At 37.0% G+C, this 22,160-nt stretch overlaps 1 protein-coding gene across 10 annotated transcripts in view; it reads right to left on the bottom strand.

Moving 5' to 3' along the window:
- The window catches only part of how (protein held out wings), an 84,435-nt gene that overhangs the window by 18,280 nt on the left and 43,995 nt on the right, over positions 1–22,160 (bottom strand). For 3 of the 10 annotated variants that reach the window (XR_010518256.1, XR_010518255.1, XR_010518261.1), the window contains one exon: positions 11,392–12,232. The exons of 2 other annotated variants lie outside the window; for them this stretch is intronic. The gene's annotated coding sequence lies outside the window, so the exon portion shown is untranslated. Of the gene's footprint in view, positions 1–11,391; positions 12,233–18,294; positions 18,602–22,160 lie in introns of those variants that run through there. 5 more of the 10 variants (XR_010518258.1, XR_010518260.1, XR_010518257.1 and 2 more) reach the window with 3 other exon arrangements.

Here is a 22,160-nt window from a genome sequence, read left to right as displayed (position 1 = left end):
GTACACACCTAACCGTAAAAACCCGAGGAACATGCTTCATGCGATCGAGGTCATTCCTCTGACAAATGGGAACGCGCGGGCGAGCCATCAGTCACACCAAACCGACCATCAAACGCACTATCCACAAAAGCAGACACGTCCCCTCGAAAAATGCAATCGAGAAATGTATAACAACAATCTTCAACCAAATCAATATATCCGAGAGCGCATACCCGATGCTTATTTTCAAACAATTCCTCCTCCAGCGATTCCAACCGCACAATAACCAAATACCTATCACTTTTCTTTTTCAAGTCACTCTGTGCACAAAAGCAATGCATATCGTAAAAAACCTAATAATAGATCAGCGCGGTCAAGTCACACCGGCAACAAAGGGAAGCGAGAGCACACCGAAACATGTTTGTATCGCCGTGATTATCAAAAGATTAAATCGATCAAAGCAGATATGACCTTTTTAAATAATCGTCTGGACTTATTTGTTCACAAGTCGTGAAGAAAAATCCAATGTTAAAATACAGTACATTTTAAGAAGATTCACTACCGTTGCTGATAGCTGATAAAATCAATGAGAAAACGGTTTCTACATTATCAGATATGCCCTATCAATCATGTCCAGCCCTAATTATTGTTTAACATATGAGAGTTGGTGGTTCCAAATCCGAGAAAATGTTGTCCACCTCTAGAGTGAACATGGTCGATGGAAAACTATGAGTTGCGACTCTTTGGATGCTACAAGCTCGGCCGCAAGTACAATGCGAATGGCATGAAAAGCCTTCACAACTTCTGATTATGCTTCGATCGGCCTGTTTAATACCTTGTTCAGATTACAGAGTTATGACATGTTATAGCGCTATCTTGATGGTAGTTTCTGAGTTGCAGTTATTTGACGACCGTTAAAACATGTTATAACTCTGTAGTCTTGAACGTACTATTAAGTGTTATATTGCCAAGATTATAACGGATGAAAAATACCTACACTTAACGCAACTATCAATAAAATCGAACAAAAGAGTGGAAGGTTTCTATGATTATTAGCTTAACTTCTTCCTGTAACATGTCATAAGGACTATGCTGATTGTGGTCAGTAACATCACGATAGCGTGAAATATTCAATAGTGCAGGCATAATTCGAAAACAGTGTAAATCGGTTCCAAAATGGGTGCCATAATCAGCGCATTTATTTTCCAACTTGTTTCATCTCCCCTTTAATTGATAGGTTGAATCAGTTTGGTAATCACCTTCCATTATTCAAAGACCACAACATGATGCCTACAAAGCTAGAAGAATCAATTAAAAAGCTGATAAAACTAAAAATATAATCATTGAAGTTTTCAAACACTCACGCAAAATCCCAAATGACATCTGGTAAATAAACAAAAAATAATACTTTGACTATATGTTTAGTATGACTTCTGCGTGAAGTCAACGATTTACATAGTTGAAGATGCTAATTGCGAATAACTAACTGAAGTGGTAATTTTTATACGATAGATGAGGAGGAGAATGAAAGTATAGAATTTATAGTTCCGTTTAGATTACGGCAGTGTGAAAATTGCATATAGGAAAGTAGATAGCGAGCTAGGACAACTTTTAAGAAAGGTACAAATCGGTAAAGAGAGATGATAAAACTGATTTGTACCTTCCTTAAAAGTTGTCCTAGCTCGCTATCTACTCTTCTATTGGCAATTTTCACACTGCCGTAATCTAAACGGAACTATCAATTCTATACTTTCATCTCCTCCTCATCTATCGTATAAAAATTACCACTTCAGTCAGTTATTCGAAATTAGCATCTTCAACTTAAAAATATAATATTTTTTTTAGCAACGTGGGTAACTAACTAACGCGAAATATATCTTAAGTATTTTTTAAGTATTTCCAGTTATCTTAGGTATCGAGAAATAAACAGGATGCCTCTACACACTAAGATTATTTTACCGAAATCTATGAAATTTTACCGAAATCTCATCAGCTGAACGTTCGGTAACACTAGTTTACAAAACAACAAAAAAAGTGTGAACTTTAGTGGTTGACCAACGTTTCTAATGCAAAATCCTACGCTGAATTCAATGCTTTGGTCAGAAACAATTAAAGTAGAGCCATTTTTGAGATATACAAAAATTTTGATTTTTTGAATTTTGGACAAAAGTACGATTACTAAAATGTCAATATCTTTGGAACTAGTGCACCAATTTTAAATCTTTTTTTATGAAAGTGAAGCTAAATAATCACACGGCAAACGATAATACAAATACAATAATATAAAAATATATAATATATAATAATACAAAAATGCTCATAACTTCTACAATTTCCAACCGATTTCATCCATTAAATGCTCATTTTCTCCGGTTTTGAATGGACTTTAAGAATAAATTATGGAATAATTTTTTGAATCTTTTTATCGCATTAAAAATGTTGATTAAAACAAGATTCTTATGGAAAATTCGCAGGAAAAATAAAAAAAATGCTGTAAATTTTTAAATGACTTCAAAATTAAATTTTTAATTAAGACATAATATTCTAGTGAACGATAGCCAATTTATTTAGCTTCATTTTCATAAAAAAGATTTAAAATTGGTGCACTAGTTCCAAAGATATTGACATTTTAGTAATCGTACTTTTGTCCAAAATTCGAAAAATCAAAATTTTTGTGTATCTCAAAAATGGCTCTACTTTAAATTTTTCTGACCACGGCATTGAATTCAGCGTAGGATTTTGCATTGGAAATGATCATCACCCTACCGAGTTCAAAAATGCTGTAAACTAGTGTAATCAGTTCAGTGATTTTGCACAGATTTTCTGTGATTTTTCACAGATATTCGTTGAAAAACTGCAGGAAATCTGTGAAAAATCACCGAACTGTTTAACGAACGTTCAGCTGTTCAGATTTCGGTGAAATTTCACAGATTTTGGTAAAATAATCTAATACCCCGGACAGACTATGGCTTATATCACGTAATATAGCCTGCCTTGCAATGAGAACTCATACATCTAGTTTTCACTGGAAATTCTATGTATGAGTGCTCATTGCAAGACAGCCTATATTATATGATATAAGCCATAGTCTGTCCGGGGTATAAGTGTGCAGGATACTTCTATGATATTAGCTCTCTCATGCATTATTACACGCCTACCCTGACGTCATGGCTTTATGCTACGTTCAGACTATTGTTGATATAACGTTATTTAAATGGTCTGAACTAGTGCTGGGACTTGGATTATCCGGATATTTTTATTTTCCAATTTTATTAAATTTTGACAATTAACAGATTTGCCATTTCCCATGGGCACTTAAAAGCCAACTTGTTGACAAATATTTAGAACAGTAAAAAAGAAAACTGTTAAAGGGAGAATAAATTTAAAATTTCACTATCCGGATCCCGGATAGTTATTATCCGCCTGATGACCATCTCAACGTTTTCTCAATTTATTTTATTTCAATATTGGGCACTAGAAAGCATGATATTCTGTATACTGAATATCAATTCAACGATACTTCATTAGTAATGTAATTTTATTGAAAAAACTGAAGTATCCGGATAGTTGAAGTTCCAGCTCTAGTCTGAACCAGAGTGGTGCGGGGTCGATCACTTTCAATTTTCATGTTATTTTGCTTGAAAATATTAATTTTCATGCCTTTGTTGGCATCCTCTTAACACCACTCACAAATTGGCGCCTTTTTTCAGAGCAAAATGGGAACTATTTCGTGACTTTCTCATTATTTGATAACAATTGCTTGAATAAGCCAATTTTTCGTAAAGTTAGAAATAAGCTTCTAACTGGTTATCAAATAAAAAACGGATCAATATCAATATGTTTCTGTTATCTTTGTTGGGGATGTTTACAATCTTTAGTGATTATTGCAATGAGTTAGACGTACTTTTCCATTGGTAGGAAAGTGTGACCAGCCTTTAAAGAAACACTTGTTTTATTACTTTGAAATTTAGTTTTAGGGTAACATTTTGAGTGTTGATCCTAATACATTATCTTTCGAACAAATCTGTTTAAGGGACGTAAGCCCTGGTGTTGGTCCTGATCGTTGGATTTTTTGTCAACAGCACTAGTTTGATTTTTTGAAAATTATTTCGAGTGACTCCGCACCTTGTAGGTCTTAACGTACTATTAGGCGAACCAATCAAATAAATGAAGGCAGATTATATATTCAGTCCGCATCGTGCTCTCTTGCCGTGCGGATCTATTTGCTTTTTGCTTAAGGAAGTGTTACTACTACCTAAAGCTACAACAAATTTAAACAGCACTTTTCAGTGCTCAACCTGTAAAAATTTTCTACCTTGTTCAACTCCTCTTATTCCTCTTCGATCCTTGTTTGGACCCTACCCGAGGTAATCCTTCTTGGATATCGATTTGGAAAATTCCTCTTCGATCCTTCAGATTCTTATAGTAATCTGCTTGGAAGTCGATTTGGATAAAAAATTTACTGCCGCCATGGCGCCTAAACGCAAAAGAAAGGGGCAAACTCTTGACCCCCCTTCTGAAGAAATTAATTTGAGTAATCAATTTGATTTGCTCACGGATGATGAGAATGATCCATCATCCAAGAAAAATTCTAGTAAACTTTCCCGGCTTAATGCCAAGAAGGAAAAGATTCCCCCTATTGTGATAACCACTACCGATTTCCATGCTCTTCGCATGGAACTTTTGAATTTCGTGAAAGTTAAGTTTTCACTACAAATTGGACGTCGCGGTGAATGCCGTGTATTGGCTGAAACCTTGGACGGATTTAAATGTCTTCTCAAGTATCTTACTGAGAAGAAGCACAAATTTTTTACTTACGACACCAAAACTGAACGTGTGTTCAAGGTTGTCATGAAAGGACTGCCCAGTGGTGAATCCCTGGATCAGATCAAAGATGAACTGGCAAAATTACTTGGAGTTGTGCCACTCCAAGTAATCAAAATGAAAATGAAATCCCGTCCTGGCGATTCGCGCAACGGGATTTCTAATGATTTTTATTTAGTTCACTTCAAGTCTAGTGAACTAAACAACCTTAAGGCCTTAGAAAAAGCTAGCCTTATGCTCCATGTCCGAGTGAAGTGGGAACACTTCAGGAAGACTGGAGGAAATTTCCAAAACCTCACTCAGTGCCGTAAGTGCCAGGGATGGGGTCACGGAACTAAAAATTGCTACATGCCAGCTAAATGCATGAATTGTGGTGATTCCTCTCACGCAAAGGACGACTGTCCTGTGAAGGAAGATCCTAAGAAATTTAAATGTTCAAATTGTGGTGAAAACCACAAATCCAATTTTTGGGAATGTAAGACTCGCAAAGCGATCCTACAATCTCGTTCTAACCGACCGAAACCTACCGAAACGCTCCACGTTTCCGACCAGGTACAAATTCCTCTGCTGTTAACAACGGTCAGCGAGGAACAAATTCTACATTCGTACCCGTAGGTACAAATATCACCCCTGCTTCAAATGTTTCATCTGTACCTACTCCCCTCGCTGCTAACAATGTTCAGCGAGTTAATGGAGCTACCTATGCTGCTATTGCAGCGGGTAGAAATCAAAATACTAACCAACGTTCTAACGGAAATTTTGACAATTTTGACTTAGGAAGCATTACTGCCCCTAAAATGGAATTTTTACAGAATTCATTAATTGACATGATTTCTGATATGCTTAAATCTAACTCCATGTTTGATGCTATTCAAACTGGAGTAAAATTTGCTAATAATATTGTCATGACTTTAAAATTCAGTAATGGATTTTAAAGCATTAAACATTTTAAATTGGAATGCTCGATCTCTTAAAGATAATGAAGACGAGCTATTTAATTTTTTGAGAGTTCATAACGTGCATATTGCCGTTATAACTGAAACGTTCCTTAAACCTGACCATAAGGTTAAGAAGGACGCAACTTACTTGATTTATAGAAATGATCGTCTTGATGGACCCTGTGGTGGCGTTGCCATCATTATTCATAGACGAATCAAGCATAAAATTCTTTCTTCATTTGAAACCAAAGTTTTTGAAACTTTGGGAGTTTCTGTTGAAACAAAATTTGGACAACTTACGTTTATAGCTGCCTATTTGCCATTCCAATGCGCAGGCCAGCAAAAGAATTTTCTCAAGGGTGACCTCCAGAAACTTACCCGTCATAGGTCTAAATTCTTCATTATTGGTGATTTTAATGCAAAACACCGCTCATGGAATAATGCTCAAAGCAATTCCAATGGTAATATTCTGTTTGATGATTGTTCTGCAGGTTATTACACTATTCAATATCCAAACAGCCCAACATGCTTTTCTTCTGCAAGAAATCCCTCAACTATTGATTTGGTCTTAACTGATTCATGTCATCTTTGTAGCCAATTGGTTACCCATGCTGACTTCGGTTCTGATCACCTTCCAGTAACTTTTGAAATATCCCAAGAAATAATTTCTAATCCCAACAGCTTTACTTTCAATTACCACAGGGCTGATTGGGAGCAATATCGAACATTTATGGAATATAACTTCGATCCAAACATTCCTTTGCAAACCAAAGATGAAATTAATTATGCTCTTGAATCTCTGACTACTTCTATAGTTGAAGCAAGAGCTGCCTCAGTACCAAAATGCGAGGTTAAATTCGATTCAATTATAATAGACAATGATCTTCAGCTCTTGATCCGTCTTAAAAATGTCCGTAGGAGACAATTTCAAAGAACACGCGATCCTGCCATGAAAGTTATCTGGCGGGATTTGCAAAAACAAATTAAAAAGCGATTCTCTGCCCTGAGGAACAAAACTTTTGAAAATAATGTTTCTAAATTAGACCCGAGTTCCAAACCCTTTTGGAAACTCACAAAAAATTTGAAAAAACCTCAAAAGCCAATTCCAGCGCTTAAAGAAGGTGGTAAAATTTTGATCACAAATTTGGAAAAAGCTCAGAAACTTGCTAAGCAATTCGAGAGTTCCCATAATTTCAGTTTGGGTCTTACTAGTCCTATTGAGAATCAGGTTGCTCGGGATTTTCGGAATATTTTCTCTCGGGAAAATATTTTTGATGATTCCTGGGGGACTGATTTGGACGAAGTAAGGTCTATAACTAAAAAATTTCAAAATATGAAAGCTCCAGGTGATGATGGAATTTTCTATATCCTCATCAAAAAACTCCCAGAGAGTACCTTGTCTTTCCTGGTAAAATTATTTAACAGATGTTTCCATTTGGCATACTTTCCTGATAAATGGAAAAATGCAAAAGTTGTTCCAATTTTGAAGCCGGATAAAAATCCAGCTGAAGCTTCTAGCTACCGTCCAATAAGTTTGCTTTCTTCAATAAGTAAACTTTTTGAAAAAATAATTTTGAATAGAATGATGCTTCACATCAATACGAACTCAATTTTTGCAGATGAGCAGTTTGGATTTCGCCATGGGCATTCAACTACTCATCAACTCTTGAGAGTTACCAATTTAATTCGTTCAAACAAATCTGAAGGCCACTCAACTGGAGTTGCTCTTCTAGACATAGAAAAAGCATTCGACAGTGTTTGGCATGAAGGTTTGATTGCTAAATTGAAAAAGTTTAATTTTCCACTTTACATTATGAAATTAGTTCAAAATTATTTAACTGACAGAACTCTGCAGGTAAATTATCAAAATTCCAAATCTAATCGACTACCTGTTAGAGCAGGAGTTCCTCAGGGTAGCATTCTTGGGCCTATATTGTATAACATTTTCACTTCGGACCTCCCTGATTTGCCTCAGGGTTGCCACAAATCTTTGTTCGCTGATGACACAGGCATTTCCGCTAAAGGAAGAAGTCTTCGTGTTATTTGCAGCAGACTGCAGAAAAGTTTAGATATTTTCTCTTCTTATTTACAAAAATGGAAGATTTCTCCCAACGCTTCCAAAACTCAACTTATAATATTTCCACATAAGCCCAGGGCTTCCTTTTTGAAACCTAGTAGTAGTCACATAGTCACTATGAACGGAGTTCCAATTTCCTGGTCAAACCAAGTGAAATATCTTGGATTAATACTTGACCATAAATTAACTTTTAAAGATCACATTGAGGGCATTCAAGCCAAATGTAACAAATATATAAAATGTTTGTATCCTCTTATTAACAGGAAATCCAAACTTTGCCTGACGAATAAACTTCTAATATTTAAACAAGTTTTTAGACCGGCCATGCTTTACGCTGTGCCAATATGGTCTAGTTGTTGCACTACCAGGAAAAAAGCACTTCAAAGGATTCAGAACAAAGTTCTGAAGATGATTTTGAAGTTGCCTCCCTGGTACAGTACTACCGAAGTACATAGAATTTCGAATGTTGAGACTTTAGCACAAATGTCCAACAAAATAATTATTAATTTCCGGCAAAAATCGTTACAATCCTCAATTGCAACGATTAATTCCCTTTATACTTAGATAAGATTTAGTTTTAGTTATTTAGTTTTAAGCTATCAATTGTTATACTGACATGCAGGTTTAAAAAACCTGTTTAAAATACTGAATTGCCAAGACAGGAACAATGTAAAAACACTTAGATATATATCATAACAATTAAGGCTGGTAAGTTACTGTAGTAACTGGAGCACCTAGGTTAAAAATGAAATGTAATTTATTTTGAATTTGGAACAAATAAAGAGTTAAAAAAAAAAGAAAAAAAAAAAGGCGGATTATATCTGCCATCCCTATTTATAGATCAGATTGCCAACTGACAGAAAGCAAACTTTCAACACGCTAAGAATCATTAACCCAACTTTGCTGGAGCAACATGTGAAAAGGATATATAAGCCCAACGTAAACAATGCATTTAAATGTCGATTGTTCATTAATTACAACATTCCTACGCAAACTAACTATATCATCTGATAGAGCAAACTTTTCCTTCAGATGCTGGTGTCGGTTTGCCAGAATGAGTCTGTATTCACGAGAAATCGACGTTTTTTTAGTAATTGTTTACATTTGACACATAGGTCCTTTTCACATGTTGTTCTAGTTACTAGTCATATTCAGTAAACCGAAACATGGCTTAGCTGAAATTTACAATATTTGGAAACCTGTTTACCTGTTTATAGCTTTCTGAAGAATTCGGAAGAAAATACTGGAAGGGCCTTCTTTTGAGCTGGAACATCCAGAAACTGCGCAAAACGATCGACCCATTACGTTTTTTTTTCAAGAAATTTAATCAGGGAAAAAACGATAAAGATAGTTTATATGGTGAGTTTACAGAGCAATTGACAGATATTGGCGGTACATGGTCCATGAAAACAACTTTATATTGAGTAGCATTAACTTTTTCTAGGCTTTTAACGCTTCTTTAGTGAATATTTTGCTCTCAATTTACAACAGACATCTAAGATTAAATATAATTCGTCTCACTCAGTTTCAATAAGATTGTAAACAGGTAATTTACCATATTTCTGAGCAAGGTTGCAAAGACTCATTTCAGCTAAAACAATGTTTTTCTAAATTATGAAATAATTAGATGCCATGATCAAATTTTGAATTGGTAGGATACAAGAAGAGGTTGCAAAGAATGTGTTTGACATATTAAACCTGTTTATTTCACTTCATGAGAGTCACAATCAGCGATTTTTCACAAACTCACTCACTCACTCACTCACTCACTCAACGATCAGCAAATCGCTGATTGTGACTCATAAAAAGCAAAATTTACAGGTTTTATGTTTCCAACGCATACTTTGTAACCTCTTCTTGTAAGTTACAAGTAAAACATGCCATCATACCATCTTTTGGTTTTATTATTCCGAAAAACATTATTTTAGCTGAAATGAGTCTTTGCAACCTTGTTTCTGAGAAAAAATTTACTCAACTGTGTGTTGTTTTCGGTAGCCTTGTTGAGTATGAGCTGTCAATTGCTAAGCACTCAATTTACAGTGTACTATTCACCGCTAGTGTGTAGAGTAAAATCATGTCTTGGGGATAATAGAAGTGTGGACTTTATTTTTAATTTATTATGTTTGGTAATTCGTTGAATCGTATTGAATTTTAGCATTTGTAGCAAAACACTTATTTTTTAAATAACCTATTTAAAAATTGAATTTCTTGGAGTAGATTTGTAGAAATACTTCAAGTCTTCTCATCCATTAATGAATGAGCTAGGTCAAGGAGTGTGCGTTTGACTAGTACCAACAATCAATACGAAGCTAATGATTTTATAATTGGCTCACTACTTGACTAGCCTATTGGTCCCAAGCAAACGATTAACGTATCCCATTCTAGTCGAAATTCTAGTACGACGCAATGTTTGTTTTGATTCGCTATGAAAGATTGACAGATAAAATGAGGGGTTATTGGTTTTTCCTATGTTTCGAGGGGTGAATCGATTAGCTTGGGACCGAAGAGAGTACCAGAGCTGAGCCAAAAAGTTGAGCACATTATTTCGGGACCTTCTAGTCTTAGATTTACCTCTATGCTAGTACTGTCGCATTAATGACCCTTCGCTCATTTTCAATTTATATTCAATTTTCATAATGCCGTACTCTAGCGGAACTATCAACCTATCCTCTTCAAACCTTTCTCTAGTTAATAAATTATCACTAAAGCTTCATGTTAGATAGCATTTCCAACCAACTCTGAAAATCGTAAACTTCACTTATGAAGTAACAAAAAACACTTTGGATGTAAGTTAAATACTTTTGTTCGATCTGGGTTTTCACTCTGCGGACAAAAGTATATAACCTGTTCACGCAGTACTGCCGTGTGAGAAAAGGTTATATGGGTCATTCCAGCTCAAGTGTATAGAAAGTTGTGGTCAATGTCACCGATTTCAACCAAACTTTGAAAAATTCTTATTTTGATATACTAAGAAACGCCTTTTTGGATTTTGTTCCCTCTGGGCTACAACCCTGGATTTTTGAGATTATTAAAAGATATCCAAATTATTAAGAAGGGGCTTTTTTCAAACCGCGCGAGAAATTGAACTGAAATTCCCTCTACATATTGGAAAACCTAGCATCTGTTCAAACATTTTCTTTTCGGAACACATCTAGTAGATAAGTTAGATAGTGCGCTTTGCTGTTGTTTGAATATCACAAATATTTTTTTTTATATATTATATTGAAAACTCTTCAAAGTGGTGGTTCAAGAACACAACATGTTCGGCCACGGAGTAATCACTATTCAAAGATATAATTCCTAAAAAAATCTTTAAAATCCAGGGTTGCAGCCAAGAACCAAGTACTTTAAAGCAAAATCCAAGAAGGTTTTTTCTTAGACTATAAAAATAAGCATTTTGGCAAGTTTGGTTGAAATCAGTGACATTGATAACAACTTTCTATGTTAGTAATCAGTACCTATAAACTGTAATTTTCACATTTCCAACAAATATATACACGAGGGGAAAACATTCTAAATATATTAAAACATAAATAATTCCATTATAATGATTCAATTTCCAGTTTGTCTCACCTGTATCTGTTTGTTTTGATTCAATGTTGCCCCTCTAAATGTGCAATCCTGCTCCGGCATCCTCGTACATCCCATCTATCAGCGCTCTATTTCGCCGTCTTGACCGTCTCAATCACACAAATCTAATCTTCCAAATGCAGCTCCACAATGTCCCGAACTGTCTCGCACTCTACGCTTTCTGAACATTTGTTTTCATAAATATTTCTTCTTCTTCTTCTGAATCGTAATGATAATAATTTAACTAATCCTCCGTGAATGTCTATTGCGCAGGGTGTATCTCATCAATTTATATAACTACTTAATATACAAGAGAAGTATAAAAATTTGTTTTCATTAAACTCTACATATAAAAAAAAACACAACTAGAACGAATTTGTTTCACTACATACACTGCGGACGTTTTGTCAGTTCGGAGCTTCCGTCACTGGACGATTCCGTTTTCGCTGCTTTTACTCTGTTTCGATGCATGCACGCTGTTTTTGTGAAGCACGGGTAGTGCGTGTCACTTGGATCGATGATGGCGTTGAGTAATAATAGTAGACTACGGTTTCACTGGGATGTCGACAAAACTATTCACGCACGCGCTCGGCTTGGATCGGTTCTCTCGCTCCACTTAGGGCTCACATACACGCACTCACTGATGGGGGGACGGGGGACGTTGGGGGATGGCACACCGGAATTTACTGCGTCACGCGGTAGAAGAGTTGCACACTGCACGCATACGTTCGTCATCGAGGGCACTATCTGCCATATTTACACACGCAATTTTGGGGACAAAAAGTTTGCGGAATTTGCCTGCCAATGTCCTTCAAAACTGTCTGACCTGGAACAAGGATAGAGACTAAGATGATTTGACATTATAAATACAGCTAACACACACACGTTTTCTGGGAACCACAAGGAAAATTGGGTGGGCGGGTTGGTTGGGGGCATGGTCGTAACCAGCCGCACAGAGTTACACCGGGTAAGTGGGAGGAGGGGTTGTGGCTTTCGGAAGCGAGTTTGAGGGGGGAGATCATCCCAATTAAAGCTGGTTAGGATTATTGGATTTTGTTGTTAATCAGAGTTTCGATCGATACATGTGAGGAAGAAGGCAACCGTGCGCTGTGCTAGAAGGAATTAGATCATCATCGTTACGACGGACGGACAGCGTTACGATCAGTTGGGTGAGAGAAGGAATTTTAGAGATTGAAGAATGGTTCAGGGATTGGAGGATAATGCGGGGGAACGGTAAGGCGAATGAGGATGGCGTGTGTGTTAGTGTGTTTATGGTGAAATTCGAATCAATTTTTAAGTGCTTGCTTAGGGCGTGAAAGGAGGGTGCGCCCTAAGCGGCGTGTTAGCTAGTGAGGTGGCATCTTGGTTAACCACGACTCAGAAAGCCGCTAGCAAGGGTTGTACAGTGGTCTTGCGTATAATGAAAAAAAAAAACACTCAGTTCTATGATTCCAATCAACATGATGTGCTTTGTTTTAATTAACTGATCATGATTGCTTTTTTATAAGAATTAACTGGACGAGCCTAAGCCCGGATGCAATAACTGGCCAGTACACCATATTTTTTTTTAACAATATGTGGCGGTTCAATCAAATTCTAAAGTAGCCTATTGTTTCCATGCAATTTTAAGATAATATTGCACTGCAATGTGAATTTATTCCACAGGCTTATAATCCTATGTTTCTGAAGTTGCAGCTTACTGAAATGGGACGCAGAGATAATTATTTGATTTATTTATTTTTGACTCAGTGCTTTTCAGCCAAACGGCTGTGTTTGGGCAAACGGCACAAATAGAGACTTGGTTTGATGCACTGCCTACAGTTTAAGGGGGACTTTCTTACACCAAAACAAATGACCCATCAAATGTAAGGGTGGATTTCATGCATCCTCTGCATGTTTTCTGACAACAAATGTAATGTTAGTTCTAATAATGGACTATAGCATCCAAGCATTTTTTTTTGTAGAATGAATATTTACGAAAAAAAAACCTTCATAAGATGAATTTCTGGAGAAACAATTTGGATTGCATTTGGAGAAACAAACTTGATTTGAATAGTAAGCTAACATAAAAATTACAACTACTTTTAAAAAAACAAACCCTTCCGACTACAATATTACAGAAACTGTTCACGCGGTGATACATTATAAAGTCTGCATGCTTTTTTATGCAAATCTGTTATAGAATCTTACATTTCCCGGTTGGGTGTAGAATCTATAGATGCTCCAACCTAGATAATAAGGAGTGACTACCAAAGTGGTCCAAAAGAATTCCATTAGACGTATTGAAATGATGTGATTTTATGTAGCACATGATGTCGAAACAGACCATTATTGATGGTATATCGTCAATATCCAATATTTGATTTCAAACAATGTCCATACCAGAGTTATTGCCATCGCACCACTAAACCGAAGCCACTAGAGAGTTGGTATGTGAACTTACACTTGCAAAGCAAGTGAAGAAGCTCCCTAACAACATTGCATGTTTTATATTGGTTTAAAGCATTCTAGTAGTCTAAATCATGGTCTACAGAACCGTCATTAAACCAACATTGTTTTTTTTTTTTTTTATATCTTTATTAAGGAGACTTTCAGCCGTTGGCTGACTCGTCTCCGAAAACCAACATTGTTGCTTGGGTGACCTGCCAAAAGTTTGCATAGATTTTCAGTCGAGAGTGATTCAAACCAGGGATCGAAATTATCGCTGATGTGAGAAGAGGGGGGCCCTTAGCTCAGTCGGTAAAGGCACAGCTACAAAGCAAGACCTTGCTGGAGGTGGCTGGGTTCGATTCCCGGTCCGGTCTAGGAATTTTTCGGGTTGGCATCGAAAGCTCTCAATTAATAACTGTGGAAGTGCATCTAGAACACTAAGTTGAGAGCACGCAATAAGCTTAATATGCGATATGCAATAAGCTTGAAATGCGAAGAAGAAGAAGAGAAGAGAACCGGCAATTTTCACCCGTACAGAGGATGAAAAGATAATGCAAAGAGCGAGGGAACTTTGTTCATTGGGTGTTTACATCAGTGTGGATTTGCTAGTGCTCTTGTACTAGCCAACTAGTACGAATTTCAGTTGCTCCTGAAATCTTATGCTGGTAGACGCTGATACAGTATGCTGGTGAGCTTTTTTGCTAGCAGCTGGCTCATTAGCGCTAGTGAAATAGCATAAGTGTAAACACCCCATCTAGCGCAGCAATTCTCTCGAGAAAAGCAACCATGATTATTTTTTCTTCGGTAGTGAAAGCCGATAGTTTTGTTTCCTTTCAGGCATTTTTTTTTCATAAGCAAGTCTTAGTTTTAAAGTTTTTAACATTTTTATATGTTTCCAAAAGTTACTAATAAAAATTGACTGTGTATTTCTTTCTTGGATTGGCTTTAGTTTTTCCTACATCTCTGTCTGAAATAGGATTTCGATTGGAATTGACTTTTTCAAGCTATGATTTATTGTAAAATATTGAAAACGGCATTTCGAGAAATTTTGCATTAGGTCCAAAGTAACAAATGAAATCAATGACTGCAAACGTAAATTTTCTGAAATTTCCAGCACGCCCACGCAAAGGCCAAAGGCCACTAGGTCGTATGGGTTATAAGACCGAGAATTTAAAAGTGTTAGATTGAACTCAATATGATCTTCGAAAAAATCTTCAAAAAAGGGGCAACTCCGGCGTAGCGCTTAACATCCATACTCTCACGCCAAAGTCACGAGATCAAATCTCACCCCCAGACAAATCACGAATGACATGGGTTTTGGTTCTTGTTGAGAATTGGCTACTTCCCCCGGGGGCACCAGAACATTCCCGGTAGGGCTAGTGTGACCATGGACTCTCAATAAGGTCATTACTGGCCAAAATTTGTCAAATGATGAAGTTTGATATGTCGCATGATGGGTTTTTTCTTTTTGTTAAGAATTGACCACTTCCCCGGGGGCACCAAAACATTCCCGGGAGGGCTAGTGTGACCATGGACTCTCAATAAGGCCATTACCGGCCAAGATTTGTAAAATCGTGAAGTTTGATATGTCTCATGATGGGTTTTGGTTCTTGTTGAGAATTGGCCACTTCCCCAGGGCACGGGAACATTTCCGGGATGCGAAATGTGATTGTGGACCGTCGGTATAGCTGCCATTGGTTGAATTACATAATTTGAGAGAAAAACATGATGTTCATCGTGTGTATACTTATTACAGAACAGTAAAGTCGAATGCCGACCAAAAGTGACTCCAACGGGAACCAGAATAACTCCGGAACCATGTATTGATCCAAATATTTTCAGATAGTTTCAAAAACTTCAATAGATTCCCGACAAAATGCAATTTGTTGTGAAGAAAAAGATTGAGAAATTATGTTTATAGAGCTAATTGAATTTTGAAATATATACAAATTCAGACGTTACGCACGCAAAGGTTAAAAACCTTTGATATGGACTTTTAAGGAAAAAAGAATTGCGTACATGATCTGAATTATGAGATAACCTTGGAAAACTAAGATTCCAATTTTGAAATCATGAAAAAAAAACAATCCAAGACCCGGTATATAAAAACTATTTCACCTATTTAGCCTATTCTCCTTCTTTTAACAAGAACAGTTTTTTTTTTTAATTTAAATGTTTTCATCTGAAGACATTACTTTAGATGAAGATTTTTACAATTTACAATTACTCTAGTTGAGATGTTTTTACAATTTTACAATGCTCTTTAATTTCTTAACCCGAAACAATACAGATGCCAAATGATGAACAATTATTTTAATTTCGGTTAAATGACCCATTCGGCCTATCGGCATTTGGACTAATGGCGTGCGTTACCCGTTCTACTCCATATAAATTAAGGAACTCAATTGCAAGTTCATGTAAGGAATCGATTCAAACATTTATATTTGGATTACAAAAATTATCCAGCAGATCACAGCTCTTTGAGTGTTAACAAGCGGTATCATCCTTTCAAGTGGACATGTAATGCTGCTCAGAGGAAGCAAAGATGAAAAAATCTCGCTCCGGATACCGTTCCATAAAGCGAAAGCTCTTCCCTCGGTTGCTTTTGCACTTTCCCAGCTTTTCCCGTTTCTAAAGCCTATCCAATTAAGAAAGACCTTAGACACACTTTGAATGCCCATTGGAAAAAAGCACCACGATAAAATGAGTCTTTTGTTGCTGAGGAGACTGTGCACATTTAGTTTTCTATGTTTGCTATTGAATCCACAATGTTACAATGTAAGGAACAGAGTAATAAAAATATGACTAAATAGTAATTTGCTTTACCTCTCAAAGTGTACAAAGAGAATACAAATTGAGGAGAGCTGGAAACCTTCTGTGTGGATTTTTTTCTTCTCTGTGCGAACGATTGGGCAGAGATGCAACTCTCGTCAGTGTATGCAAAGTGAGTTAGCAGTTATCTCATTGGAGCGAATAACTCTCAGCTAGAAAATGCTGGATCGGATCAGGGGTCTCAGCAAGGAAATCGAGCAAGTCGATAGGAATTTGAACTGGCCCCAGGATGGAAGCCTTTCACGTTAGTCTTCGACCTTAGCACTACTGCAGGTGCGCAGGGTTCTCACTAGGTAAGGCACTCAAGAGATCTTTGCATTCAGATATGATTAAGTTGTTATAAGTCTCTATAGTACAGCACACCGGTGCATGAAATATAGTTCACTTGAGAGACTCTTCGGTCGTTTCTACGAGCTTTGCCGATAACCGATTAACAAAACCGAAGAGCGTGAGAGTTGGCAACTTAATATTTTGTCAATTTTCACTCGCTCCTCGGAGAGAAGAAAAACAGCGCACTTAGAGATGCAATTCGCGTCTACGAAGCTTCTGTAACTCTTTACTTCTATGGGGAACTCTCATAAGCAAACGTCAGTGGATGCGTGAAACATGGCGGCTTTTTTCTTATTCGGTCACTCTACCGAAAAATCCCGTTCCCAAGTGTCAATCTTTGAGCGATAATGCCATGTCCGCCATGTTTCGTAGCGCGAATTCTCTCCAACGTTCTTAAAGCACTAGCACTAGCTACAAGAGCTGGAATGTCTGAATTATCGGTGAAGAACACTGAAGAGAAATGAACTGCTTCACTGAGGTGCGTAATAGCGGTGACAATGTTTAACGCTGTTTCAGTGTTAACTTATTAGGTCTACATGGTATCTACATGTTTGTAAACTTTATACTTATGAATAATGACTTCACATTTTTCAAAATGATTGTTTTTCCATACGTATTACTTTGGAATCACCTATGTGAGAACATCTTTTAAACACAATAACGACCACTGTACATATGACTAATCTAACTAATATTAATACCGGCTAGCATCTATAAAAGGAAAGTGTTAAATTATCTTTGTTAGCGCTATTTAGACTAACATTAGAATGAAGATAACTTGACTTACAAATGATTTGCAAATATCCAGCGGCATGAGAAAGCGTCCCGCATACCTTTTCATTTATTAGAAGAACGGTAAGCGCGTGCCTTTCGTGACAGAAGATAAGCTACTAGCCATCGTCCAAAATACTGAAGGTTAAACAGGTCAGACAGATTAGATACAGGATTAGAGATGTGTCCCGGACACGATAGCGTACGAATGGCAGTTTCTCGCGATTTTCTTGTTTAGTGCATTCGCAGTAGTTCGGTGATTAGTTGACCGCGATCGTCGCCAGGATGAGGACGATTTCGATTTCTGTTTAACGACCGCGTGCTGAGTTTGGTTGCTATTATTGACAGGTGTCTCGCGATGGTACAGATTTTGACATTACAACACACACACACATATCGGGTAAAACATGAAACAGGGTGGCGGTGGTGATTCAACACATGGAATGTCAGTCTGTCAGAGCTAGAGAGGGAGATGTGAGGCTGAGAATAGGGGGTGAATAGGGGAGGCTAATAAAAATAGAGAGATTCTTCTCGTAGATTTACCGTTCTTGCAGCTTTCTTGTGGGATCGCGGCCTCTACCGTGAATGTATACATATAATGGTACATGAGGAAAGGTACAGTGCGGCAGCAACGGTTTTCACGGAGAGACAGACAGATAGACAGACAGTAGTGGGACAGCAAGCTCGGATCATAAATTTTAGCCATTTGATTTAAGTCAACCGGAGTGTTGCGAGGGGGAACAGGCGGTCGCAAAATTTCATCCCGCGCACCGTTTCTCGGTATCAACAACTCTCGAGACTATACTGTCATCTGTCCGTGGCGTGGAACCGGTTGAAAGCAAGAGGGAAACTAGAAAAGAAACACACAGAGAGAAAAAGAGAAAAGAATACAATGGAGGTGCTTTTTCTCGAGTCGCGGCCAGCAACTCCGACAGCTTTCTTCTACTTATAGTAGTAGGTACTAGGTAGGTAGTAGGTAAAACGTCATTTCAGAGGCTATTCAATGGGTTGTAAAATTTTGGGTGAGTAAATTAATGACCCGGCGGCGCGGCGCGGAGAGGTGGTAGAACGAGAGAAATGGTTGAAAACAATTAAATGTTATTTATTATGCAGAAAGCTACCAGCGAATCGAATGATATCATCGCGGTGAAGTTGCCATTGTCGAACATAAGATAAAGAAGGCTACCAAAGAATGCGGAGCTTTTGCACGGAGTTCTATTATTTTGTGTTTTTGTTTACAGTGCATTGGAATTTAAAGGACACATGTAAAAATTAAATATAATTAGCTTTTTTTGACAGATAAAATGATTATTTTTTTCCAAAATTTAAACACATACATGCGCTGTAATTTGCTGAAGTACTCCTGGGTTCTTAAATATTTGTTTGGAAAATCAGTAGTGGAATAAATAGGTACTCACTAAATAAAAACATAAAACATACTGACTGTTTGCTACACGGTTGTTGTCAAATATAAAAAAAACTGACAATTGATTATCGAGGGTAAAAACAAAACAAAAATGTTAACTTTATGGCTTGCAAGATTACAACACTTTTCCACTAAAATACGACTGCCGTTTCCCTCTGCCACCGTTAAACGGGGCAACTTACAGCATTATTATAGGATAAATGATGTTGGTTGGACCCTGAATACTGTGGAGTCGATTGATTTTATTTGCAAGCCAATGAAAAACTGATTGCAATTTTTGTTTCAAGTTAAAACTGTGTTGCTCTTTCTCAGTTGATTCCCGCCAAAAGCTCTGAACCAGGAGTGCTCGATCCCCCCAGTTTGTTTCCATACATGTTTTGCCAAAGTATGCTTTACTGCAATTTATAACTCAGCTGAGTCATAAAAACTATGCTGGTTTTTTTTTACTATCATCCCTGAACCTGTGGTTTTTGCTTTAGAGCTGAAAATTAACAATCTCTATTCCAAATACTTTAAGGAAAACGACTAAAAAGTTCACTTTTCAAATTGTTTTTCATTCATTTGGTAAATAATTTATGTATTTTCGAACAGGGTGAATGCTTGCGTTAAGGCTGTGTGTCCTGTTGTGTGTTCGTTTGTGGCATTTGGGAATACCATTTCCCATGACAGGGTGCGTTGGGATAGAGTCAGGTGACCGTGATCGAACTAGTCACCCAAAACAAAATATGCTTTAGATAGGAGACTAATCTCAGAATGAAGCATTTTGTCACACAAAATTACTGAAGTTACTGAAGACGGACGAAGACAAGATTTTACTTTTAGGCTGATCTCGTGGGAAGAATAGGATGCCCACATAGTAACGCAACTAGGCCTTAAATGTGTAGAATAAATGTCCTCATTTGGTCTATTTTTAGCTATACTACCGCTGGAAGCATAATTTTCCGATGTGTATATGAAATTCCATGACACATGAGACAATTATGCGTCCACCGGCAGTATTGGCAATAGTGGAAGTTGTTATTTTAACCAATACAAAAATTAATCAGATCATCGATCATATATTTGCTAACAAGTGAATTTTAGGGAAGAAAGAATTAAGTAAAATTCAATAAGTAATGATAGGATGAGGCTAGCCTGGTCAGTTGATTGTTTGTAATGGTTTTAGGTTGTTTATGAAATTGGCTGTATCTGGTTGACAACGGATAGCACAATTGAAACCAAAATTTGGCGATTGTGTTTTCAAGTCAGTAAAAATAAAGAAACTGCAGACTGGCTAAAAAGCATTATTTCTACAGTTTCTCCCTGGTCAGCGGCAGGGCTGTTAGCAGTGTATGAAATGGAAATGGCATGGTAAATCATTTACATTCATTTCGTGCATTCATTTACATTCATTTGCGTCCAACTTTTTCCTTCAAGGAAATTTCGTTAAATGTAGATTTTGATATTAGCTACAACTTTTGTGAACAATGATTGGCCATGCCTGGTGCAGAGGACAACAATGAAGAAATTCTGACTCTCTTAGAAAGTCAAAACGATGCATGGACGATACTGCAGTGCAACTTAAAAAACCAACATGTAGAACTAGTTTTCTCTGTAGACGGAGGATCCTTGAACTTCATCAAAAACAGTAAATTCATCCTTGATTTAAAGTTTGGAAATTCCAAGATAAGAAAAAAGTTCCAAAAGATAAATCTACATGATGGTTGTGAAAGATTAAGGCAAAGGGATGATGGTAACTCTTAAAAGACCTACGTATACACTGGTAATGACAAGATGATCGTAGATCAAATTGACGAAATCCCAAGCAGGAAATAATCCAAATAAGGGGATCCACAAAAGCAGTGTTGGGGAAATCTCCATGCGCACGGCGAACAACAACAATAAAATCAAATTTGTTCAAGTGAACCTTCACCATGCGAATGGAGCAACTGCTGTACTTTTTAAAAGGTTCACAGAGAGAAAACTGAACATTGCCCTTATGCAGGAACCATGGACAAATAAAAGTAGGATACTAGGAGTTCCTACTAAATACATCTTGAAAGTTAATTTCCGATGAAAGGAAATTAGCTCCAAGAGCTGCAATTTTAGTTTATGGAACAGTAAATTTATTTTTATTACAGAATTTATAAAAAAGAGACATTGTTGTGGTCATGCTGGTGGTTGTAACAACTCACGGGAAAACGGAAATCTATGTTACTTCCACCAGAAGTAGCGGCGTACTACAAGATATAAAATAAGGCATTTATAATCAGGCTTGCAATTGCTCATTACAGCTAAAATGCTATTGGTAAAATTTGTGTATGACATATAAAATTTGTCAATGTTTCTTTCAGAAGGTCACAACTAGCGATTTTATGATCGCTGATTGCTCGCTCATCGCGTTGCTCATCGTTACAGCTAATCGCTAATTGTGACCTTCTGAAAGCAAAATAGACAAATTTTATGTGTCACACACAAACTTTACCACCTCTTCTTGCATCTTACAAATAAAAATTATCGTTATAGTATCTCATTGTTTCTTAATTACGAAAAAATAGCATTTTAGCTGTAATGAGTGATTGCAAGCCTGCTTGTAATTAGCTGTGATACAAATGCTCATCACACGATATGGACTAGCACAGACAGCAATACCAGAGGTGAGTGCCTTTTAGATTATATTTCTAACAATGATGTAGACATGTGTAACATAAGAGATGCTCCAACCTTTATTAATGCATTTAGACTAGAAGTCCTGATTTGACTTTTTGTAGTTCACTAATCTCGGACAAAAGAAAAAATTGGCATGTATCAGACGAAATATCTTTGTCTGATCACAAACAAACATTATTTGAATGTGAGGCTGGTCACCAGCTCACACAAACTTTTAGAGATCATAGGAAAACAGACTGGGAGCTATATAATTCAGAGTTAGTGACAGGAAGAGGCACGATAGTAATTAGCTCAAACACTCGAGAATAGTCGTATACTACTTTCAGATTTGATC

The sequence above is a fragment of the Ochlerotatus camptorhynchus genome, unplaced genomic scaffold (genome assembly GCF_037179485.1).
Source record: "Ochlerotatus camptorhynchus isolate MF236.1 unplaced genomic scaffold, CSIRO-AGI_Acam_v1.1 ptg000316l, whole genome shotgun sequence".
NCBI classification, from domain to species: domain Eukaryota; kingdom Metazoa; phylum Arthropoda; class Insecta; order Diptera; family Culicidae; genus Ochlerotatus; species Ochlerotatus camptorhynchus.
Note: the sequence above shows the minus strand (reverse complement) of the source record. Positions and strands in the feature narration are given on the sequence as shown.